Genomic DNA, 27,624 nt, shown 5'->3' with positions numbered 1-27,624 from the left:
GACACTCTGGTGTCGGATATAAGAACAAATTCAATTCCTTGGCTATCTTAAAATGAATAAAATTGTGAGTACTACCTGAATCAGTTAACATTATTAAATTTTTCTTCTTGATATGTCCTTCTATCTTGAGATTTTGAGGAGTGGTAATTCCTACCAATGGAATTACAATATATCGTCAGATTCATTTCTTCTTTCTCTAGGGTTGGTTCTTGGTGTATATCCTCTTCTTTTGACATTTCTTATCCCTTTTCTTTCTCCTCTTTGGAATCTATGTAAAATAATTTCTTCTCAGCACACATATGACCTTTAGTGTATTTTCTATCATAACTATACCAAATCCTTTTTGCTATATTTTCTTCCAATTGTCATGGTGTCAACCTTGTAGGTTGTGGAAGGTTAGTGGCAACAACACTTCCATATTTATAGTTGTGAGTGGTAGGATTCTGTTTTGCCATAATTTTTCTATCATTTTTTCTTACCAACCTGAATGCCTCTTATAATGTATCATTTACCCTTATATTCAAATTTTCGAAGTCCTCAATGCGCTCGACCATTGAACCCTTTTGTTTGAGATTTATCAATTGACTAAAGAAGGTGTTTCTCATTGTATCCTCATAATGCGTCATCATTTCCTCCATAAAAATTGAGCAAGTGACTATTTTTTTACAAGAGAAAAGCCATTGATATTGTGCAAATTTATTAGGTTCCAAATATAAAGTTTCAGTGCATACCTTTTTTGTGTTTGGCACATTATGGAGATCGAAATATTTCTCCATCTATAGTATCCATGTTATGGGATCCTTTCCATAAAACTTCCTCATATTGATATTTGGAACATGGTGGCTCTTCAATCCAATGTTAGAGTCTATGAAATCATGATTATAATTTCTTTTGTTCTCATCATGAGTTTCATCTAATACCTTTTCGCCATTAGGAAGCATTTCTTGTAGCAACCTTGTCAAACCTTCCTTGAAACCTTCCATGTCTGCTTTTAAACCATTCTTAAAATCTTGCATATTATCTTTCATGTCATCCATATTATTTTCATGCCATTCTTCAATCCTTCCTTGTCTTATTTTAATCTATTTTTCAAACCATCCATCTTACCTTCCATTTCATTTCTGGTTAGTCTTTGTAAGAGCAAAAATTGTTGGACTTGGTCTTGTAATTTTGATATATCATGTTGCTTTATAGTAGAAATTTCAAGTTTCTTCATAGGTGCTTCCATTTTATTTCTTCAGGGAATCAATTAATGATTATTATGCTTCATTATTCCCTTTGAATCACTTCAAATTATTTTTTCAAACAAAATTTATAAAATTTTTAAAAAATACACACCATTTATTTTCTCTTTGTAGAAGCGTGATATTGAATCTTTTGTATCTCTTTAAATTGGATCTCCAAGGTCTGAAATTTCATCCTGTGGTCATGATCTAAGTCCTCTTTCCAACCCCACAAGTTTGATTGATCATTGATTCTCCAAGAAAGTGTTATGCCCAATCTCCCACAATGACTTGATTATATACTGATTCAGTAGAGCGAACTTGTACGAAGTTCGACGTGTCACTATTTCGACCTATGAACATGAAAACAATATCCAACAAACTAAAGTTCGTCATTTTTCTGTCCCTTTTTATGAAATTCGAATCCAATGCTCAGAGAGAAAGTTATGATGATTTTCCTAAGGTCACCTATTTGAGATGAAATTCGGGAGCCTGCAAAAACCCTAACGTCCTTGGATAATATATCCGAAAATATGGCAACACAAGATCTGAAATTTGGACACGACATCCATCAAGATTTATTATCAAATGTGTTTTTTTTAACTTATGAAGCTTCGTATGAAAACGTTATAGTGAAAATTCCATGAGGACCTGTTTGAAGCAGTGAAACCCTAGAATCCAAAGTTCTAATACCAAATGTTATGCAACCAGCTCACAAAATAGAAGAGGAGATAGATCAACGACTTAAAAATTTGCCTCTTCAAGGGGGAAACCTCCTTCACATTACATAAATAAACAATTCTTGGAAAGTTCAAATGAAAAAACCTCCTTTCTATATATAGGAGTCTGAGGGGTCACAATATAATCATAGATGACATAACAATAATAATGTAAGGGAAAAATAATAACAATAGTAGGCTTCTATGGGGCACAATAATAAAAATATGGGGAAAACATAAGCACAACAAAAAAAAAAATAGCTACAATAACAAGAATAATGGGGGAATACACTGATGATGGTTGATGTTGGGAACGATCGGATAGCAAGGAGCTTAGGGTCAGGGGCTAGGGTTTGATGCAGGTTTTCCCTAGGATATAGGTTTGATGCTGATGCAAGCCTGCAATAACAACAACAGATAGGGGATACATCAGATCCAGATGAAAGCACACCACAACAGCCGTAGAGTGAGACAGGCTAAGGCAAGTGCAGACTAATGAAGGCATGATGAGCTTAGAAGGAGGGGGGGGGGGGGGTAAACAATCCCCTCCTATAAGAATGTGATGGAAAGAGAAGCAAGCAGAAATGGGACTAACGAAAATCATGGAAAAAGGAGCAAAGACACACTGGTCATGGGAGCATAGTGGCAAGCTGGTCTCAAAGGTAAATGTCTGTCTAGAGTAGCAAAAAAACCTAGGTTTGTCATTCCCAACAATAAACTGGAGGAATATAGGGGTTTCATTAAATACCACGCACTGATCTGTAAATTCATAGGGGCCTGGCCTATAGAGAAGGAACTGGTTAAATGAATACATCAACACTAGCAACAAAAAGGGCACATAGATCTGAAACTAGGAGCAAAAGGATTCTTTTCAATAGTATTTTCTAATCTGGAATACAAAGAGAAGGTATTTGAGGAGGGTCCCTATTTATTCAATAAGGTTGGCTTATTCATGCGTCATTGGGAAGAGTGTTATAACCTGGATAAGAAAAAATGCTGGCGGCACCAATCTGGATTCGACTGTTTGGCCTCCCAATGGCTTTTTGGGATCCAGAAATCCTAGAAGGAATAGGAAACTTGATGGGGACCTTCTTCAAGGTGGCTAACACAACAAGAAAAGGAAGGTACACTTCTTATGCCTGGATATGTGTTTACATGAACATTATAGAACCTCTCCCTGACTGTATAGAAGTAGAATATCATGATGAAATCTGGCAACAACCTTTGGATTATGAGCACATACCTTTCAGGTGTAGGAGATGCCATGAATATGGGCACCTATTCAGATCTTGCCCCCAGAACATCCCAGAGTCCACTCAGGAAAACAAAAAGGAGGAAGGGTCGGGTAAGGAAATGGAAGGGGGATTTCAGGAGGTCCACAGAAGAAAAAGGAATAAAAAATCGACGAGTATCCAGAAGAGTCCTCAGAAAGAGAAGGAACAAGAAAACCAAAACAAATTCGTTGTGCTACAAGAAGAGGAAATGGAAGAGGTATATGTGGAGAGCAGTGAAGAACCAGCTGAGCCAAAACAGAAAGAGAAAGGGAAAAAGCAGGAACAGATAAAAACAGCAGAAGAAAACGAAGGAGAAATAAATAGAATGCAAACAGAGCAAAGCCAGATGGAGATAGACCCATAGAAAGAAAATTTTAGCGAAGAGGAACAAGTAATGAAGAGATTATTGCAGGAATGGAGACACCTGGATGAGAGGTTCATCCCAGAAGACCAAAAACAACTATACAAAGAAATGTTTCAACAATATAAAATGAAACTAGGAACGATAGTGATAAGCCAACTCGAGCATCTTGGATCACGGGGGGATAGGGTCAGGAAATGGGAGCATCAGGTAAAGGAGGAAAAAAAGGGGCAGACGACCCATGAGTGAATCCATCCAAATGGTGGGAGAAATGCTCGTTAACTCAGGGAGAGTGGTGCCATTATCGGAGGTATTCCACCAACCAACCAAATTGTTGAAATGATAATCACAACCTGGAACATAAGAGGTCTGAACAATAAAGGGAAATAGAGATACCTCAAAGAAAGATTGAGGAAAGATAAACCTAGTGTTATGATACTGCAAGAAACCAAGATCAGTGAATTAAAACTGAAGGAGATTATGGGAAACTTTAGGCCAAGGTACGAGGTAGTAGGACAAGATGCCATGGGAAGTGCAGGAGGATTGGCCATACTATGGAACCCAGAAGAAGTTCGTTTCGAAGATTGGGCAAGCATGCCAAGAATACTTTCTGGAAAATTTAGAAATATTGGATCTAAAGATTGGATACTCCTCTCAGGGGTCTATGGTCCTCATATCCCAGGAGAAAGAAGAAATTTCATCAGGAACTTAATAAAAGTGAGTGGTCTGTACCAAAATATACCTTGGATCATAGGAGGGGACTTCAACATGATTAAGTCCCTAAATGAAAAAAGAGGAGGTGTGAGAAGGGTGGATGCAGACATGGAACTATTTGAGGATACCATAAATGACCAGAGGCTAGTTGATATTACAACTACTAATGGGACTCACACCTGGAATAATAGAAGAGGGGGCAGGCATCAAATAGCCTCAAGGTTAGATAGATTCCTAATATCTGAGCAGATCGTAAGCAGAGATATTTTTGTGGAAGTGATGATATTACCTGGGATGGGATCAGACCACTGGCCGGTGAGATTAGAGATTGACCTCAAAGCTAGCCCTAAAAATCGACCATTCTGATTTGAAGCTTTCTGGCTCAGAGATCCTAAGTTTATAACCAAGGTAGAGGAATGGTGGAAGCAGAGTGAACAAAGGGGAAGGAATAGAATGCAAACGTTCCAGCTCAAGTTAAAGGAAATAAAGCAAAAAATTAAGAAATGGAACCAAACAGAATTTGGAAACATAATACAGGATCAACAACAGTTAAATCAAAGGATGAAGGCAATCCAACAAGAAATTATAAGGGAAGGGAGAAGTGAAGAATTAGCAGCAGAAGAAGGTAGATTGGTCAGCAAAATAGAGGAATGAAGAAAGCAGGAAGAAATCTTATGGTAGCAGAAGTCAAGAGTGAACTGGTTAAGGGAGGGAGAAAGGAACACCAAATTTTTCCACAAAGCGATGATACAGCACAGGCAGAGAAATAGAATTTTCTCCCTGAAAAATGACGAAGGAGTGTGACAAACTTAGCATGAGGATATGGAGGAAACCTTGGTGAGACATTTCAAAGAACTTTTAATGGAACCTCAGGAGGAAAGGCAAGAGGCAGCGTGCAAAATATGCAACCAGATCCCCAAGAAGATCACCAGAGATCAAAACCTTGCATTAATGAGAGCAGTTACGATAGAGGAGGTTGAGGAAGTGGTGCAAGGACTGAATAAAAATAAGGCCCCGAGACCGGATGGCTTTACGGTGGAATTCTATCAAGCTGCATGGAAGTTCATAGGCAATGACATCCTAGCAGTGGTGGAAGAATCTAGAAGGAACCAAAAGGTATGTCCAGGTTTAAATGCTACCCTCCTATCTCTCATTCCTAAAACCTCCAAGTCAGATGAGTCGCAAGGATTTAGACCTATTGCTCTTTGTAATGTTATTTATAAAATTATCTCTACTCTGATAGTTAAGAGATTGAAACCGATTCTCCCAAGCATTATATCCCCAGAACAAATAGGTTTTGTAGAAGGTAGACAGATTCTAGATGGTCTGATAGTATCCCAAGAAGTGGTGCATTCGCTAAAATCAAAGAATATGGCTGGAGTGATGATTAAACTGGATCTATCCAAAGCTTACAATAGATTAAATTGGGAGTACCTAAGGAAAGTTCTGGAAGCCTTTGGGTTCTGTAGCAGATGGATAGAATGGATTCTAGCGATGATATCTACCCTGGTCTTCTCAATCCTCCTAAATGGAACCCCATCATCCACCTTCAATGCCACTAGAGGGCTCTGACAGGGAGATCCCCTATCTCCCTTCCTCTTCATTATTGCTGCAGATGGGCTAGGAAGGTATATCAAAAAGGAAGTACAAGAGGACAGAATCAAAGGGATAAGGGTATGGGGGAATGAGCTCTCGATAACCCACCAGCAGTTTGTGGATGATATTATGCTATTCTGTAATGTCTCTCTCAGGGAAGTTAAAAGGATGAAATACATATTGGATCTCTTCATGGAAGCCTCGGGCACCCAAATTAACAAAGAGAAATCTTGTGCCTACTTCTTCAACACAACTGGTAATGTGAAATCTTACCTTGCGAGAATGTTGGGATTTAGGGAAGGAGAGTTACCCACCAAGTATCTAGGTATACCTTTGGCAATCAACTCTTTAAAAATGGTAAATTGGCAGCAAACTATATAGAAGATCCAAGGAAGGATAGCCAACTGGTCGTTCAGATCCCTAAACCTAGCAGGAAGAGTTGTTTTGGTAAAAGCAGTCCTGCAATCAATACCAATTTACCAACTATCAGGGATGGCAGCCCCGAAAGGGGCTTGCTCCAAAATGGTGGAAATATTTAAGAAATTCATATGGGGAGGGCCTCAACAGCAGAAGAAATGGGCTTTGATTTCATGGCAGGGGATGACTAGAAAAAAGGAGGAAGGGGGCCTAGGACTGAGGGATCCTTACCTCACCAACCAAATTATGGGGGCCAAGCTGTGGTGGAGATGGATGGCAGGAGGAGGGGACCTCTAGAAGCGAATATGGACAAAGAAGTATAACATGCCAGGAAGAGTAGAGGATATATTAAGGCATACAGAAACACCGAGAGGCTCAACCATATGGAACTTGGCTAGTGAGAATAGGGATATAATCACAAACCATGCCTTCTGGGAAATACGGAATGGAAAAAAAACAAAGTTCTGGGATGAGGCTTGGAAACAATAAGAAAAATTAAATGGAAAGTAGGAACTCAGAAATATTCTTCAGTTTTCAAAAGATGTAGGACTAAATCGAGTAGATGAGTTTTGGAAGGATGACAACAATGAGGAGAATTAGAGAGTCTAGAGAAACCCAGAAGAGTGGGGTCAAAATATAGAAGAAGAACAGAGGGAGCTCTATGTGAAAGAAATGGGAATGAGAAAGATACCAATTAGATCAGGACCTGATATATTGAGATCGAGACATTCCACAAAAGGAACATTCTCGATTAAGGAGGCATGCGATCTAAAAACTAAACAGGAATAGGAAGGACACCATCATCTATGGAAACAAATATGGCACAGCAAATGGTGGCTGAAAGTAGCCCACTTCCTATGGTTAACATGTAAAGGCCGAATTTTGACATGGGACCAACTACAAAAAAGAGGGATGCAGGGACCATCCCTATGTGGTCTATGCAAGAAGGATAATGAAAATATAGAACACTTAATGAACTCATGCCAGTTCACACATCGACAATGGGAAGCTATCTATGAGGTCTTTAGAAGGATGGACAGGAATCAATAGAGCATAAAAGAGATTGTTCAACAATGGGGACGAGGCCACTTTACCAGCCCAGTTCTAAATAGAGCGTGGGGGCTAGCCATAGGTTTTAATCTCTGGATGATATGGAAGGAACAAAACCAAAGGATTTTCAAAAGTAAGGAATCAACGTTGGAGCAGGTGTGGAGAGGAGTAATAGAACATATCAGAGAAACTATCTTAGCAGAAGAATGGCACCAAGAAGACTGGGAGATCCTGCCTCAGGAAGCAAGAATCCTAAAAATGCTCAACCTAGCCAAAGAAATGGTGGGAGAGAATACATGGAATGCAACACAAAAGAGTGGGTGATCACCCTAGAATTTCAGTAGACCAGCAGAGGGCTTCATTAAACTAAACTTTGATGGACCCTCAAAAGGGAACCCAGGTATTGCAGGAATAGGTGGCATCTTTAGAGATAGCCATGGTAAGGTAAGATTGTTGTACTCGGCATATGGAGGCATGATGAGCAACAATGAAGCAGAACTCATGGCAGTACGACAAGGGATGAGAATAGTTGTAAGGCTCAGGTACAAACAACTGGAAGTTGAAGGGGACTCACTTATGGTAATCAACATGATGAGGAAACTTTACAATGGAAAGACATGGGATAAGATTAGCCATAGCTAGAGAACAGCAAGCCTCATCCAAGAGCTAGGAGAAATAATGAAAAGGTTTGATTATATGATAATCAAGCACGTTAAATGAGAAGGGAATAAAGCGGCTGATTTCCTAGCCAACTGGGGATGTAATCAACAAATAGGACACATGGAACGAACTTGGCCTATTCAACCAAGGGATACAAGAATGGATCCGCTACGAGAAATATTAGCCCAAGATGATGATTATGAATAAATGAAATGATAATGGTCATAACAATCCCCCGATCGGGGTGACGGAGTGGGTGAACAAAAGTAATGGCTATGTCAGAAGCCAGGAGACGTGAGGACTACTTACCGTAGCTCACATGATTATAGTGCAGAATGTGGAGAGGTACTGCGGACCAAGATGGATGTCAAATGGGAGAAGTGGCATAAGGAATGTTGGGAAGAAGAGAGGTGGTAAGGACTACGACGTAAGGAGGATGGGACGACAGGCAGGTGCGATAAAGTATGAAAGCGGGGGTAAGGAAAGAAGGATGGATAGATTGCAAGGGAGAAGGCAGAGGAGAGTGAAGAGCAAGCCAGAAACGCATCCAACAAGCAAGAAGAGTAACCTCTGGTATGTTTACTGTCTTTTTTCTGTAATTTGAAAAGGAAAATTCAGTATGATGCGAGGGGAAAGGAATGGGGGTCAAGGATGGAGGAGAGACCTCACGTAGAGGTTATGTTGTGCAAACAGAGTAGTAGTAGTGAGAGGGAGTGGCCCGATAGCTGTGATTCAAGGCTGGAAAGGATGGAGGGCTTAGAAGATAATAGGGAGGGGCGCACTATGCTCAGGGCTAAGGAAAGAAAGGCTAGAAAGGATGGTATTAGGGTGGAAAGGAGGTCTAAGAGTCCTGAAAATTTATTCACGCAGCAATTATGGGTAGGTAAGGTAAGCGCGAGCAGTAGAGAGGAGCGAGCTTGTGAGGGGAAGCGGGACAGGAAGCTAAGAAAGAGTGGGGTGACCTGCAAATGTGGTAATGCTCCAAAGAGAGGGAGTGGTGTCAGTCAACAAGGTAGGAAGGGAGAGGAAAATCTAAGTGGGAAGCTCCCCGTGTTCACTATTCTGGGGTTGCTTAGAGAGGAGGTCAGCCTGAGGGAACCCAAGGAAGGAGGACGTGAAAAAGGAGGAGAGACAGTAACCAGGGGTCTAAAAGAGAAGCAGGCCAGAGGGAGCAACGAGAAGGTGAATACCATCCCTGGCTCTTTGGAGTACCTGAGAGCGTCCCTGGATCTTTGGAGTACCTGGGAGCAGAGGAGTGTAGACATAGGGAAGCTAGCGCAGGCAGATAGAAACCCTATAAAACAATTGGAATTTGGACGAGTAATGGTCGCTTTATCCTGACTCTGAATTGTGTCCCTTGTGAATAATAGATACTAGAGACATGGCATGGGAAGCCAAAGGATGAGGTCATAGAGGATGGGGGAATAACAAACCTCGATCTCAGGATATGGGAACCTTAGGAAACAGGATGGGAAGATGACCCATGGATGAGATTGTGAAGGAAGAAGCCAACGCTTACAAGAAAGGCATGGATGAAGGGATAAGGAAAATTATTGAGGAAATGGAGGAAAGGATTATGGAAGAGGACTCGGAAGGAGAAATGGAGGAATGGAGAGACCTCATTCCTGATCCTGGAAACACTAGAGGTAGACTCTCTCAATTTAAACAGACATTACATTTGTATTGGCTCATGAAGAGGCTGGATGGAAAAGAGATGGAACAAGTGTCCATGGGGATGGCTTTGATAATCAGATACATGCCAGATTATAAACAAGACTTGCAAAACATACAACTCCAGTTATGCAAGCAGGACATGAGATTAGATAGAATACATAGACACATTCCGTGCATCATTGAAATGACCCCAACGAATGGAGATTTAGCTGAAGACCCAATAAACATCGAGTTAGAACAGGAAGAACCCAAAGAATAGACTGAGCTCATGGATCTCAGGTTAACTTTTTTTTAGCGGCTAGTTTTCTTTTATATGCATTCTTATGAGACCTAAGATTAAAGATTGGTTTTTAAATAGTTCTATATATCCTGCGTGGGTAGATAGATTGATAACTTTCCAATTTTGGATGGCTTATAATATGCATAGGTGGCCAACAGACTTGGTTTCCCATTGGGCAAGTTGAGGCCACATATTGACAGTATGTGTATTTAGTTTTCCTTTATATAAATTGAAAAGGAGGACCTACCTAAGCTTACAAAAAATAATAATAATGGGGGAATACACTAGCATTATAGGGACCTAACACATGTCAACTAAGAATTTAATATGGGGTTCACAGTCCCTAAAACGCCTCAGTCCCACCTTCCTCTCTTTCCTTCTCATGTTATCCCAGCAAAGGAAAACTCATGCATGCATTATAGAATGTATTCCTACTTCTACCTTTATAGTTTCTCTCTCCCTCCCTGTCTCTCTTCGCCCCATAACTCTCTATCTCTTCCTCTCTATCCCCCCTCTAAATCTAATTCTATGTCCATCCATCTCTCCTTCTCTCTCTTTCTCTCCCCCTCACTATCCCTCTACCTCTCTTCCCCATCACTCTCTCTCCCTCTCTTCACTTTTTTGTCTCTTTTTTTCTCTCTCTTCCTCCTTGCCAATCCACCCATCATTTACATCTCTATCTCCCTCCCTATCTCCTTCCCTCTTGCACTCCCCCACACTACCTCACTATGTCTTTCCCTCCCCCCCGTCATTGTCTTTTCATCTCTCTACCTCTCCCTCCCTTTTCTTATCTCTATATTCTTCCCCCACCTCCAACCTCTCTCTATCTCTATCTTCTTCCACTCTCCCTCCTCTCTCACTCTACCCTTCCTCATTATCTCTCTTGTCCATCCTTGTCTTCTTCCCCCCCTCTCTCTTTCTCTATCCCCCACTCTCTCTCTCCCTATTTTCATTTACATATTCATTTCATGTCTCTCTATATCTTCTTCCCTCATTTTCTTTATATCCCTCCCTCTCTCCTTTTCTCTATCTCCCTAACTCCCTCACTATATCTCTACTCTCCATATATCTCTCTCTTCTACCCCCTCCATTTTCTCCATCCCTCTCTCTCTCTCTTTCTCTCTCACTCTCTATCTACACCTATCTACCTCTCATATTCCCCTCCCTTTCTCTATCTTATCTAAATCTCCCTCCCCTCCATATCTATCTCCTCCCTCCCTATATCCTTTCCTCTCTTTATTTTTGTCTCCCCATGCTTTATATATCTCTATTTCCTTCCATATCTATCCATCTCCCTATGTTTCTCTCTATTGATCCCTCTTTCTCCCCTCTCTCTCTCTCTCTCTCTCTCTCTCTCTCTCCCTCTCTCTCCCTCTCTCTCTCTCTCTCTCTCTCTCTCTCTCTCTCTCTCTCTCTCTCTCTCTCTCTCTCTCTCTCATATATCTCTATATCTTTATAACTCCCTCTTGCTCTCACTTTCCATCCTCCTCTCTCTTCCACTTTAGCTATATATCTATCCCTCCCTATCTTATTATTTTTGGAATTATAGCTCATGAGTTGTACTTGATGTCAACATCATCATAGTTTTGTTGTCTCCATGGATTGTATGGATTATCACAAGTTGTTCATTAGCAATTGTTTATTCATGATGATATGCCTTCATGATGGTTAGTAGTTGTCTAATGCAGGATTGAAGTGTTACATGTAGGATTATTGTTTGAGTGATTGAAGCTGTAGAAGCTTGAATGAAAGGTAATAAAGGCATGTACTGGGGTTGCAGGTCATGAGGAATCATGTCTCTAAGTTTTAGACTGGGAAGAGAAGGATTTAGGCTACATTAAACCCCATTTGCATGGAGGAAGGATCAACAGTGTGGCTGGAAGGTTGCAGTAACTAGGAAGGCTTGTTAACAGGGTGGTTGAGAAGGTTTCAGCCAAAAAATCCATTCCTTGCTCATGTGATCATGGCTATAGATGAGAAAAATAAATACCACGAGTGAAACCATGGCTTTCATCCATGGAATTGATTGTGTGTGATTGTATTGACAGGGTTAAAATACCAACATCAAATACATTAGTTATTCTACCTATGGTATTTGGAGATCATTATTTATTTCCTGAGGTATTGTGAGACCATGAGGTTATATAAGAGAACCAAACAAAATCATTTAGTACGTGCTTTTTTTTTTTAATTTCTTATGCATTGTCTCACACGTATTTTGACAAGGGCGCATGAAGATGATTAAGAATTGAGATATATTATCTAAATTATTGATTGTAGGTTTAATGGAGGATATAGGGAGCATATATATATAGTAGCAGTTGATGAAATAACTATATTTTAAACAATGCACTTATGTCTTTTCCTCGCTTAGATTTTATTGTTTACAAAGATATAATGTGTATGCAGAGGATGTCTTGATAGTATGGCAGTAATGCCTTGACTTTTTAATTGATTTGAAATTTTTTGAAGGTTGTCTGTAGGGATAGGTGACAGAGAGGATGGAGGGTTTAGTGTGTTGATCAACACATGATTGTGAGTTATTTTTATAAAAATAATCCTCTTGTATATATCAGTAATGGAAAGTTATTTTGCTTTGATTATTTGCTTTCTATATGGTGTTAGAATGAAAAGAAGATTCCTTGAGTAAATAAGCAGACACTTGTATTGGGATTGTAGTAAATTTGTTAGGCCCCTATACTACTAGTGTAACCCCTTATTATATTCATGTACCCATGTAGTGCCCATATTATTACTATTGTGCCCCATAGAAGCCCACTATTTTTATTATTGTGCCCTTACATTATCATTGTTATGTCAGCTTTGATTATATTATGGCCCCTTAGACTCCTATATATAGAAAGGAGGTATTTTCATTTGTATCATCCAAGAATTGTTCATTTATGTAATGTAAAGGAGGTTTCCCCCTCGAAGAGGATGAATTCTAAGGCATTGATATATCTTTTCTATCTTTTTCTTGAGCTGGTTTCATAACATTTGGTATCAAAGGTTTGGATTCTAAGGCTTCACTGCTCCAAATAGGTCATCATAGGATTTTCGCTATATATTTTTTTCTGCAATGTTTCAGAATCTAAAAAAATAACCCATTTGAGAAGAAATCGCACTGAAGCTTGGATCCAAATTTCAGAGCTTTTGGCGCTATATTTACGAAGATAAGATCTTAAGAAGTTGGTATTTGTTAAGACTCCCGAATTAAATTACAAACAAGTGACCTAGGGAAAATCGTCATAACTTTCTCTCTGGGCATCGGATTGAAATCTTGTAAGAAGGTATAGAAAGAGGACGGACTTTAGTTTCTTGTATATATTTATCAGTGCTAAAGGTCGAAACAGTGATACATGACACTTCATACAAGTTCGCTCTTCTGGAAGGTCTATAATCAGGTCATCTTGGGAGATTGTGCATAACTCTTTCTTGGAGAATCCAATTTGGATCAGATTGGTGGCATTGGAAAGAGGACACAGAGGGCTACTAAAGTTCGCAATTTTAGAACTTAAAGATCCGAAAGTACAGAGTTACAGTCGTTTCAAGATCGAGCTCCTAAAATCAAGAAAAAGCAAGATGAGGAAGTTTGATGGCAAGGATCTGGTAAATTGGAAAATTCAGATGGAGCAATATTTTGATCTACATGGTGTACCACTGTTACAAAAGGTATGTATTACATCTTCATATTTAGAACCAGATCAATTTTTATGGTATGAAGGGCTTTGTTCTCTTAAACAACTTGTTACGTGGTCAATTTTCACGGAGGAAATGATAGCATATTATGAGGATACAAAGAGCAACACCTTCTTTAGAGCAGCACCAAAACAATTGGAAATAGTAAAAGGGCTTTGTTACATAGTGGAAAGTAAAGTTATGGCAACAAGGAAGTCTACCCCTCACAACTATAAAGATGGAAGTGTTGTTTCTCCTAGCCTTCCACAACCTACAAGGGTTACACCACAAAAATTGGAAGAAAAAAGAGAAAAAGGGCTTTGTTACAATTGTGATAGCAAATGCACTAAAGGTCATAAGTGTGTTGAGAAGAAATTATTTTACATAGAGTATGAAGAGGAGGAAGAAAAGGATCAAGAAACATCGAAAGAAGACGATATACGCCAGGACCCAACCGCAGAGAAGGAAGAAATGAATCAGACCATATCTTGTAAAGCATTGGCAAGAATTACCACTCCTCAAACTCTCAAGATAGAAGGACATATCAAGAAGAAAAAGGTGCAAGAAATGGAAGATCACATTGAGCATCACAAAATGAATCTGACCATATCTTGTAAAGGATTGAAAGAAATTACCACTCCTCAAACTCTAAAGGTAGAAGGACATGTCAAGAAGAAAAAGGTTCAAGCAGTGAAAGATCACATTGAGCATCAACAATAAGTTCTCCAACTTTTAAAGGATAACATCACTATGGTGAAAAATCGAATGAAACAACAGGTAGATAAACATCGTAGTGAAAAATGTCTTGATGTAGGTGATTGGGTATTTTTACTACTACATCTCAAGCAAGCTATTTATGAGAAGGAAATGTTGGCAATACTACATGCACTTAAGAAATGGCGAGCTTACCGAATGGGAAGACACCTCAAGGTAAAAATGGATCATGATAGTCTTAATACTTTTTAGAACAACTATTGTCTTTAGAAGAATAGAAAAAATGTGTCACAAATATGTTGGGTTATGACTTTGACATCATCTATAGAAAATGGAAGCAAAATTTTGTTGCAGATGCACTCTCATGAAAGGATGAGGATGTGGAAGCATTGTTTTGTGCTATTTCTATTATCCAACTAGATTGGATAAACGAAGCAAGGGATGAATTGAAGAAGGATGAAGAAGTATGCCCACTTATTCAAAAGTTGCAAAAGATCCCAATTCAAGTAATATTGCCAGAAATTGAAGAGGAAGGAAAAATCCTATTGGAACCTGGAGCAGTCACAGAAACAATAACCCGATAGCTACAAAATCGATCAATTTCAGAGTATCTCATCAAGTGGAAGAACTTACCCACTGAAGATTCCACATGGGAGGACAAGAATTTTATACAAAAGCATCAAGAACTACTCAAGCGTTGAGGACAACACTTTTTGAAGGAGAGGGGCATGTTAGGCCCCTAAACTACTAGTGTAACCCCTTATTATTATTAGTACAACCCCCTTATTATTATTAGTACAACCCCCTTATTATATTCATGTACCCATGTAGTGCCCATATTGTTACTATTGTGCCCCATAGAAGCCCACTAATTTTATTTTGTGCCCTTACATTATTATTGTTATGTCGGCTCTAATTATATTATGACCCCTTAGACTCCTATATATAGAAAGGAGGTATTTTCATTTGTGTCATCCAAGAATTGTTCATTTATGTAATGTAAAGGAGGTTACCCCCTCGAAGAGGCTGAATTCTAAGGCGTTGATCTATCTTTTATATCTTTGTCTTGAGCCGGTTTCATAACAAAATTTATTGGATCGCAAAGATATATATGCTTGGAAAAGGTATATATGTTCAAAATCATGACTCATATTATGTTTTCAGGGTCTACAATATGAGTAAATCAATTTTTTTACTATTATCCTAATATTCATAGACCATAGTGATCCCTTTGATCTGCACTTGTTTATCTAATGATGAGTATTTTATGTAGCAATATATATATGCAGAGATCAAAATGTAATGTTTCTCTTTGATGAGTTGGGTTTTGGTTCCTTGAGTTATCATTAGAGATTGCATGTTTTTTGAATAGTTGAATGTGGTTGAGTTTGTATGGTGTATTAGTGACAAAGTATAAGATTTTATCCTTGACACTTTTCTTAGCTAACATCATATTTGTGATAGAGAAATGATGATAGTGAGACTATTTTGAATCTAGACATGTATACAATGATTTTTACTTTGAGGATTGTCTAGAGTATGCATATATTAGTGTCCTGATTTATGTTTAAGATCCTAATGATGTATGTAGTAAGAGAATGATGTTGAAGAGATCTGAATGCCAGAAATCTAGTTAATGATATATGAAGCACCATTGACTTACCTTGTACACTTTAATCTCATAGTCAATGAAGAATGAGATCTATATGGAAAAGGAAAATATGCTCGATTGGTTACTGTGACAAGGGTTGTAGTGTTCTATATAATGTTGTTGTTCATCTTCTATTTAAAGTTGGTTGTCCTCTAGGCTTATGAGCATGGTGGTGGTACTTTGAGAGACTTGATGTTGCAATGTGATTGGTAAATATTGTTGGGTTTTTACTGCTGCTTTGTATATCACAATATTTGGTACTTGACAATATTGGTGTTGTAGGGTAAAAGGTGCAAGGGTTGTTAGGATATTCCGACACATAGGAAATAGTTAAGTATAACTTGGTCTAGTGTAGAGTTAAGTAAAGTTTGTTTCTTTACCATGTACTTTTGTAACTTCAAATCTGACGGTTCATTCTCTCCTCAGTGTTACCGACACTTGATATGTGGCTTAACACCCGATTGGTCCATGATCTCTATTTAAAGAGCATGGAGGGTCATTTGTAGGGTGACTGTTCATGAGAGAAGCCTCTGTAAATTTTCTTTCTTTTATTAATAAATTGTCGGAAGTGGCTGCGTTGGCTCAGGTTGTGGATTGTTTCCATCTTTGAGGGTTTTAACCATGTCAAGAATATTGGTATATGATCTGTGATCTATTTTTGAGCGGTGAGTGGTGTCCTTTGGTGTTCTACCCTGTAAATTCCTACAAGGGTTTTACAGAAAATGGCTTGACAATGTTCGAAGCCTTGGCTTGGCATCTAACAGGGCTTATGACAAGTTTTCTTGATACAATGAATGTGATGATTGATGATGCCTTACATGACTTTGAATTTGATAGTGATTGGTGAGTTAGGATTTTATGAGAAAAATATATGATTAGACTTGGTGCTTGACACTGTTGATTTGGCTTGGTATGGCATGACAACTTTATAATTTGGTGTTGAAAATGTTTTTGAGAGGGTTTTCTTGGTATATTGGCTTGGTCAGTAATATAGTTGCAAAGGTATAATTGGTTTTTATTCACTGATTCACCTATTCAGTGATTCATTTATTCAGTGGTTCAATTTATTAATATTCAGTGATTGTTATATTGGTATATTGTGATTTAGTGATTTAGTGATTGTTGTATTCAATATTCATTTATTTAGTGATTCGGTGATTAAATATTCAGTTATTTGGTATCTTGGTATATGGTTAGTGTGGGTGGTGGCCTACATGTTTTTTATGGTTGATTGAGACAGGTGGATTTGGTATGAAAATTTTTGAAACGTGGTCTATAGAGGTCTTAAGGGTTGTATCCTCTAGTAAGGGGAGTAGGAGCTTCCTTTCGGTAGGAGCTCGTAAACTTGATCAGAGGGGAGTAGCTCCCTTCCAGTAGGAGTTGTATAAATTTTTGGAGGATGTCACCTCCTACAAGTAGGAGACTATGTGTTGGCAAGAGTCTTCTCTAGTACAAAATGTAAGAATATTTTATTTATAATAAAAGAAGAAGAAAAAATAACAAGAATGATGGTTTTCTCCCACATTGGGTTTCCACCTAAAATCCCAGTGTCCATATGTGATGGATGTATTTGTGTTATGGTTTACATGCTTTTATTTTTAATGTTTCTCATGGTTCATTGAATGGGCTCTCATATATAACATAATGTTCTAATGATACAAACGTTTACGATAACTTTGAAATAAATGCATAAACTACGTAAGTTTGAATTGGGAATGAAATATTGATTCACCCCCTTCTCTTAGTATTTTTGACAATCGATATTAGAGAAGGTCGCTTAGAAGAATTTTGATCACTTAAAGGGAGATCTAACAAGATGAGTAGTCAAGATGGAGTATTTTCTACCGAGCCACCCTTGTTTAATGGAACTAAATTTATGTTTTCGTAGGTCAAAATGAGATCACATTTGTAGTCGCTAGGAGATGATGTATGGGAAGTTGTTGAAGGTGGATATTAATATCCAACCTCCATTCCCATTGATGAAGTGGGACATAAGCGGTATGAGAAAAATGCAAAGGCAGTAAATGCTATCCTAGGAGGTTTAGTAGAATCTGAATTCATGAAAGTCATGTATCTAAGAATAACAAATGTAATATGGGATAAGCTTATCTAGAGTTATAAATGTGATACTAAGGTAAAAATTGCCAAACTTCAGTCATATAGAATTCAGTATGAGTTTATTAGAATACATTATGACGAAAGCATCGCAATTTTTTTCCTTAGAGTAGACATAATTACTAACATTATGAAAGGCCTTGGGTTATGGAAAATTTTTGGGGATAATATTCGTAGGGGGGATAATTTTCCATGTTTTTTTTAAAGATTCATTCATTTCCATTTTTTTCTAAATTTTTTCGCCAAAATTTTATAGTATAAAATTATTTTACCTTAAAAATCGCCAAAATTTTTTGTAGAGACTATATAAAATTATTAGAAATTTGATATGTTTACATAAATATCACCAAAAATTTTACAAATTGCATATCATGGACTAGTGAAACTAGCCAAGGATTATAAACTTTAAGATGAATTTCCATTCTTAAAATTTTCCTTGGCTTGGGCACAAGATAGAGGATTCAAATATTATTGAAAATATTTTAAGATCACTAACCCCAATGATCGATGCCAAAGTTTCTATCATTGAAGAAATGCATGATTTGAATAGTCTTACTTAGAATAACTCCATAGGATCTTGATAGATTATGAGATGAGAAGAAAAGGGAATACATCACAGATGAGAGAAGGTGCCTTCAAGGGAACATATAAAGGAAAACAAAAGGATGAGCCTAAAGATGCCAGTAACATTTAAGATGAACAAGAGGCAAAATTTGTAAGAAAGTTGAAAGTGGGAATTGGTAAATTTAAAGGTAAAATTCCCTTTAAATGTTCTTATTATGGAAGAGTAGGTCACTATGCATCCAAATTTCTATATAAAGAAAATCATGGTAAGAAATAAAAAGGAAAGGATGTGACCAAGAAAATTGTCAAAAATAAATTATTTGCAAAGAAAATCCTTTATTCTAATTAAGATAGTGAATACACATCTGAAGATCATGTAGATTCATATTCAGATTCTAACACTAGTTACAAAATACTTAGGTCTCTTAAAGATCAGTTAACTTGCGACTCAGATAATTGTGAAGTAAATGATTTAATGAAGTCATTAATAGAAATCGATAGACTCAGTAATGCAAAAAAACAATAAAGAAAGAAGTGTTGTCAAGGAAATAAAAGTGTTAAAGACTCATTTAGAAGCAGCCAATAGAAGAGAGGAAGTCCTAATGAAACAAATTCAAGAAAAGGAAAGACACTGTGAAAAGTTAAAATAAAAAGTTGTGACTCTAAGGGAGTATTATGAGAAAACAAAATCACAATCATATTGGAATCTCAAATGGGTAAAGGCTGAATCACTAGAGAAGTGTATTAATGAGCAATGATCTCCTCTAATCAAGACAAGCCTTGGATACAACCACAAGGTTTCAGATATGCAAAGTAATGACAAGGAACAACACAAAGCTCTTCAAATTAAAATTGAATCAAGTCACTCATCAATAAGGAAATCATCAAGATCAGTCCCCAAGTATAAAATATATTTTTATGGATATTCTTTGACTTGCAACTAATTTGGGCATAAGGCCACTAATTGCAGGTCAAGAAGATGGAATGGAATCCAAGAACATTCTAGTTACATGAGATGGTATAAGTATCATAACATTGAGCACATGATCATAAATTGTAAACATATTTGGAGGAAGAAGGAGTAGTAGCTAAAGACATAGGGAATATAGCTCTACTAATTTTATTGTACTTAATGCATACTTCTAATAGGGACTGCAAAAGTAAATGTGAGGTACATATCCCCATGGAAAGTAGAGGATGACAATCATGTCCGTAGGATCATTGGTGTAGGATCCTTGGGGGGCTATACATTGATGATGATTTTATATGTTGTTTGATTATTATTTTGTTGATGATTTATATTGCTTGAGTTTATATGAGAGGTTCAGGGGTTGCATTTCCTATGCTTTCATTGGTTCATTATGACTAGCATGAGCACTACTTATCAAATGTGATCAATGGCTCTTGCTATAGTGATCAAGCTTCTTATATTGGTACATTACTTACTATTGGAAGCTAAATGTTGCTATCACTATGTCGTGGTTGATGTTTATCTACAGTGAGTTCATTATTGTTGTTGATCTATCTTCTTGCATTTCTTATTTTTGATTGGCATATTTCTTGATAGAGAAGAATATAATATTCTACTATTAATACGTCATGATATTTGGGTTGTTGTTATCTTTACCATTGGCATTTTTTGTTGTTATACTATATTTCTATGAACATCTCAAATTATTCCAAGTATTTTCATTGTGTTGTGATGTTGGTTGGTTTCAAATGATGATTCAAAGCTCCACTATGTTGATGTCTTGAATAATCATCATGTATTATACTATTATTGGTTTATGGATACCATCTATTTATCCTATATATGTATCATGATTTTTCCATTCTTTTGTCATGGTCATTGAATTCCAAAATCTTGTTGAAGGATCAAATATGTATCTACTACACCAAGCCCTATACTTTTATTGCATATTACTAGAGGATCCACTATATGCCCAAGGGGAGCATGGTAAATTGAGCTCTTTGTTTCACATCAAAAGATCATACTTATATTTTTGCACATGTCAAGGGGAGTACTTCTCTCATAATGGATCTACCCTTTTCCCTTGATGTCAAAGGGGGAGAGAGGACTTGATGTTTCATGGGAGGCTGCCATCAAGTCCAAAGGGGGAGATTTTTGGCATTATGGCTCATGATTTTTCCTTGATGTCAACATCATCATAATTTTTTTGTCTCTATGGATTGTATGGATTATCACAAGGTGTTTATTAGTAGTTTTTTTTTTTCATGATGCCATGTCTTCATGATGTTTAGTAGTTGTCTAGTGTAGGATTGAAGAATCAAGTGAAGGATTAATGTTTGAGTGATTAAATTTGCAGAGGATTGAATTAAAGGTATTAAATACATGTACTAGTGTTGTATTTCATGAGAAAGCATGTCTCTAAGTTTTATACTGGGAAGAGAAGTATATGGGCTACATTAAGCCCCATCCACACAAAGGAAGGCTCAATAGTGCATATGGAAGGTTGCAACCACTAGGAAGGCTTGTTAACAGAGTGGTTGGGAAGGATTCAGCCAAAAACTCCACATCTTATGTGTGAAACCATACCTATAGATGACAAAAATAGTTACCATGAGCGAAACCAAGGTTTTCGTCCATGGAAATGAGGGTGTGGGGTTGTACTGACAAGGAAAACAATACCAAGATCAAATACATTAGTTATTCTACCTATGGTGTTTTGAAATCATTAGTTTTTTCTTAATGTATTGTGAGACCATGAGGATATACAAGAGAAGAAAATGGAAGCATTTGGTATGTGCATTTTTTTATGAATTTCTTATGCTTTGTCTCACAGACGTTTGGGCGAGGGCGCACGAAGGTGGTCAAGCATTGAGATCTACGATATAACTTATTAACTACAAGTGTAATGAAGGATATATGGATAATATCTATATAATAGAATCTGATGAAATAGTTTTGTCTCTTAAACAATGCACTTATATCTTTTTCCTCACTTTCTCATATCACATTATTTGCAGAGATCTAATGTGTATGTAGAGGATGTCTTGATACTATGGAAATAATGACTTTTATTCTTGATTAATTTGCAAATATTTGAAGGTTGTGTGCAGAGATATATGGCAAAGAGGATGGAGGTTTGAGTGTATTGGTTAGCGCATGATTCCAATTTGTTTTTGCATAAATAATCCTCTTGTGTGTTTCCATAAGACAAAGCTCTTTTGCTTTGATTATTTTGTTGTTATTTGATGTTAGAATGCATAGATGATTTCTTGACTAAAATGGCAAAGGTTTGTATTGATATTGCAATACAGTGATTGGATTGTAGAGATCTATATGCTTGGACAAGGTATATATGTTCATATACCATGACCCATCTTATGTTTGCAAGGGTTTGTAGTATGCATAAATCAGTTTTGTGAGTCTTCTCACATTCTTCATAGACCATAGTGACACCTTTGATCTGCCCTTGTTGATCTAATGATGAGTGTTTGATGCATACATGCATATATTGAGAAATTAGTGTAATCATTTATGTTTAAGATCCTAATGATGCATGCAGTAAGTGAATGATGTTGAAGAGATCTGAATGCTATAAACCTAGTGAATGATCTATGAAGTACCATTGACTTACCTTGTGCACTTTAATCTCATAGTGAATGAACAATGACATCTATATGGAAAAGGAACATATGCTTGGTTGGGGCTATGACAAGGGTTGTAGTGATCTATATAATGTTGCTACTTGTCAGTTATTTGAATTTGGTTGTTCTCTGATCTTATGAGCATGGTGATGGTAATTTAAGAGACTCAATTTTGCATTGAGATTGGTAAATATTGTTGGGTTTAAATTGTCTCTTGGAATATGACAATATTTGGTACTTGATAGTATTGGTATTTTATTTTAAAATTTGCAAGGCTTTGACAGGATTTGGGTTGAAAATGTTAAAATCCTTGGCTCGGCATCTGATAGGGCTTAGGACAAGTTTTCTTGATACAATGAATGTGAATATTAATCATGATCATGATGGATGATTGATGATGTCTTATATGACTTGGAATTTCACAATGTTTGGTCAGTTAAGATTTGATGAGCAAAATATTTGATTACAATTGGTACTTGATAATGATTTAGCTTGGTATGTCATGATAGTGTTATAGCTTCATTAGCTTGGTATTGACAATGTTTTTGATAGGATTTTCTTACTATATTGGTTTGATATGTAATATGGTTATAGAGTTATAATTGGTTCGTATTCAATGATGTAGCTATTTAGTGATTCAATTATTTAGTGATTTAGTTAATTGGTATTAAGTGACTAGTATATTGGTATTAACTGGGTGGTATTCAATTATTTATTGATTCAGTTAATTATGTATTTAGTTATTCAGTGATTCATTGATTTAATATCTTGGTATATGGTTAGTGTGGGTTGTGTCCTACATGCTTTTGATGGTTAATTGAGATAGGTGGATCCAATATGAAAATTTTGAAACATGGTCCATGGAGGTGCTGAGGGTCGTAGCTTTCAATAAGGGAGTATCATCTTCCTTCCACTAGGAGCCAATAAAATTTATTATGGGGTAGCAACTCCCATCCGATAGGAGTTGAAGAACCTGTGGAAGTGTTAGCTCTTTAAGGTAGGATCCTGAGTGTTGGGAAGAGTCTACGCTAATAAAAAATGCAAGAATATTTTCTTTATAATAAAAGAAGAAGATAGAGCGACACTAGTGGTAGTTTCTACCCACATTGGCTTTCCACCTAAAATATTGGTATCCATATGTGATTTATGTGTTGATTTATTTATTGTTTACGTGATTTTATTCTTAATATTTCTCATGGTTCATTGAATAATATCTCATCTATAACAAAGTGTTGTAATGATACCATGGTTCAAGATAACTTTGAAATAAATGCTTAAACTATGTAAGTTTGAATTGGGAATGAAATATTTATTCACCTTCCCCCTCTCAGTATTTTTAACACTTATCTATCTCTTTCTCTCACCATCCATCTCTAACTCTCTTTCTATCTCTTTCTCTCCATATTTATATGTCTTTTCTCCCTTCCTCCCTCCCTCTTCCCCTCACTCTATTACTCTCTCTCTACCCTCCTTTCCCCTCACCCCCTTGTCTCCCTCTCTCAATATCTTCTTCTCTCTCTCACTTCTCCTTCTGTCTAACCTCTCTCTCTTTCTCTCCTCTCTCTCCTTCCTCCCTCTCTCCTCTCTCTCTAGTGCCCTTACTCTCTCTTAGTCCCTCCCTCATCACTCTCTCTATCTCTCTATTACTCCCTCTCCCTCCCTCTCTCTTCCTCCTCCATCTCTATTTCTATCTCCCCTCTCTCCTTCTCTCCCCCACCCTCTCTCTCAATATATATCTATCTCTCTCTCAATTCCTCTTCCTCCCTCTTGTTATCAATCTCAATTCTCTCTCTCACTCTCCATATTTGTATATTTCTCTCTCCCAAACTTCCTTATTCCCTCTCTATCCTTTCTCTATTTCTTTCCATCCACCTCTACCTCTACCTCTCTCTCTCCACCCTCTCCTTTCTTGTATTTCTCTATCCCTCCCTCCTCACTTAGTCCCTTCTTCGCAAGAACTACAATCTAACCTTTTGAATCAATAACAAATGGAATCTTAGGTTTCAAATGAGTGAGAACTATACTAAAAATAGAGTATATGATTATCAAATCGATTCTAGAGTGCTTCTATGTAATCTTCTATCTTGATGTAATAAAAAAAATTATGTTCTTGTTTATTTTTAATCCTACCAATAAAAATTACTTTACCAAACCATAGAAATTTTATGAACACTCATATAGGAAGACACTAAATTTTGTATTTGAAAATGCTATTGACACACTCTCTATTCTCAAAAACAATACTGTAAGTTGGTACCTTCAACTGTGGAAAATTAGAAACAAAAATGAATTGAAAATAAAAAGTCTAATAAAATAAAGTAGTAATTTTCCATAGTAGGGGTCATCCCTCTTTAGATGAGTTATGAGAAGGAACAAACAATGACAACTTCGGTTAAATATTCATTCATAAGAAAAGAGAGGCACAAAATTCATGTAGACATTTTATTAATTAGATATTGGTTTACAAACATATAGCATTACAATATAAAATATCCTCCCATTCGACTTGAGATGGGATGGTTCTTATACATTTCCATATCTAGCTAAATTTGGGAAAATATTTCATGAAAATCCAGGAGAATCTATTGGAGCTTCTTGCAAAAGGAACAAACATTCCATTCGAGCTTGTGGGAATATAGAAGATTATAGCTATGTCATGTCCCTTCCTCATAATCTAGGTGTTATCAAAAAACATGGAATTTGCTTCAAGTAGCAACACTACAGTACGCCAAGACTAGCAACTTCACAACATGTTGAGAGTAGGAGCACTGAAACAAGCTAGGAGTAGGCACATCACACCACACTATGAGTAAAAATGCTACAACATGCCAAGAGTAGTAGCACTACAATGTACCAAGAGTAGAAAAATTCTACAATAATATGGAGAAGAAGTTCGCAACCATCCTCATCACTAAATGAACAAGGATTATCTCTCTCAAATACATAAGAGCAATTCAATAAATTGACACACAATGTGGGAGAACATACCTGAGACAAAAATGCATCACTTTGGGAATGATAGGAATAGAAATTGTTATGATGGATGGTAAAAGGTAGTAAAAAGTAAAATGTTAAATTTGGAAAATATGGCATATATAACACTCATAATTATTTTTTTGGGTGCCTCCATCAAAGTGGAATCAAAATAACTTCAAACAAATGTCAAGTCCAGTGGAAGTGAAACACATGAGATCGTCAACATTACATTTTAAACAATGTAGAATATATATTTGAAAATTTATCTTGTTTTCTAATTTTGGTTCATATTGCCACTCATGTGGGTGATACATTTTAGAACATCATTCTAATTCTTCTTAGCACACATAATGCATTTTAAAAATACAAAGATTCAAGAATCTAGAGTAGTTACCTCTATGCCAACAAAGTATTTCATCAAGCCCGAATATGTCATACCAAATTCTTGTTTCCATGTTCATTTAAATTGATCTACCAATAGATTTCCAATGTAAATCATGTCATTAACATATAAACAAACAATTATGATTTCCCCTTGCAAATTTCTTTTTGTATATAAAGTGGGTTCGTGGCTAATTTGATAAATCAATGTCTAATCAAATGAGATTATATCCTACTATACCAACAACTTTAAGGTTTATTGATTCCATAAATATATTTATTCAACATATATACATTATCTTCTTTTCCTTTTCTCTCACACCCTAGTGGCTGCTGCACATAAAATTCTTCTTCTAAAATTCCATTTAGGAATGCAAATTTCACATTTATTGCGTATGTCTTCCATATGTTTTGAGAAATTATTTCTTAGACTTCTCTTGCTATCTCTAATCTATCAAAGAGTGCAAATCCTTCTCCAAAATAAATTCCAAGTTGTTTTGTAAGCCCCTTTTCTACTATTGCTTCCTTCTCTCTTTCTAATTCACATCTTTTATTAATTTTGGTTTTATAAACCCATTTCACTCCATCACTATGCTTATTGATAAGTAAATCCACTAGATCCATTTATTATTCTTTTCTATGAAATTTATCTCCTCATTCATGGCTAGGGCCCATTTGTCTTCTTCGAAAGTTTCTATAAAACATATTGGTTGACATATAAACAATGAAAAATGTGAATGGTTATCTAATTCTTCATAAATGCTTGCATATTTTTTGTCTTTCTAGGGCCAGAATCATTACTTGAGTAAGGACCAAGAGTAGACTAACTTTCTTTCCTTGATGAGTCTCCTTGAACTTGAATTCTTAGAGTCCTTGTTGGCTACTATGAAATTGGTGATTAATCTTGAGTTCCTTGTTGTTTTTATTATTCACTCTACTCTTCTACATTTACTTGTCCATAAGGAATTACTACTTCAATAGTCATAGTTTTATTTACACTTCCATCCCAAGCTTCAAGCTCTTTTAGCTCTACATATGTATTTATTATAAACTTAATTATGAGTGGATTGTATAACTCGTATTGTTTAGATAAATGCTTTTATTTCAATGAACTTATAGCCATGCTCATAATTGTTCTATTCTTCCTTTTTGATATGCCATGCTAATGTGGTGTGTATCTCGGTGTGAATTTTCTCTTGGTTCCATGATGTTTACAATATGTTGTAAACTTATTCAAGTCAAATATCCTTGTTTATTAGATCTCAATATTTTAATATACTAACCACTTTGATTTTCAACAAGGGAAAACTCCTTAAAATTATCAAAAGTTTAGATTTGAATTTCAAGAAATATATCCAACTCTTCCAATTGAATCATGATGGAGTATCAAGAAATATAATTTTCATGCAAGATATTATGTTTGAATAGGTATAGAAAAATTAGTATGAACCAAATCCAATGGTACCTTTTCCTTATAAGATGCATAATTGGAAAGCTAAACCTATGTTTTTTACCAATATGTGTATATCGCTAGAGTTGGCTAGTTCATGTATTATAAATATACACCTCTCATAAGAGTTGGATAGTTCATGTATTATTGGTAGGAATTTAACCATTTCTTCTATTGCAAAAAAAAAATAAAAAAAATCCTCCAAAATAAAAATCATGAAATCTCAAATTCCAAAATCAATACTTATCTATACTAGTTACATTATGGGAAAATAAGGTTGATTGATTGGTATTTGTCATGGTTAAAGGATACATGCTATTCTTAGACTGAGATAAAAACGAGTATCCTATACCTTATAGAAGGTAAGGTCCCCTTTCTTTGTTCCCCTAAAAGAGCTAGAAGGTAAGGTAAGGAACATAGTCGCTTGTCCAAGAGTAGCTCCACCAACTGGAACACTTAGAAGAGCTCCTGTGTCAATCACTCTCATTCCTATAGATTCAACACTGTATGTGAGT

Source organism: Pinus tabuliformis, chromosome 1_2 (assembly GCF_031772625.1).
Source record: "Pinus tabuliformis cultivar Carrire ecotype Pingquan chromosome 1_2, CPIR1, whole genome shotgun sequence".
NCBI lineage: Eukaryota > Viridiplantae > Streptophyta > Pinopsida > Pinales > Pinaceae > Pinus > Pinus tabuliformis.
This window is presented reverse-complemented; position numbering follows the sequence as displayed.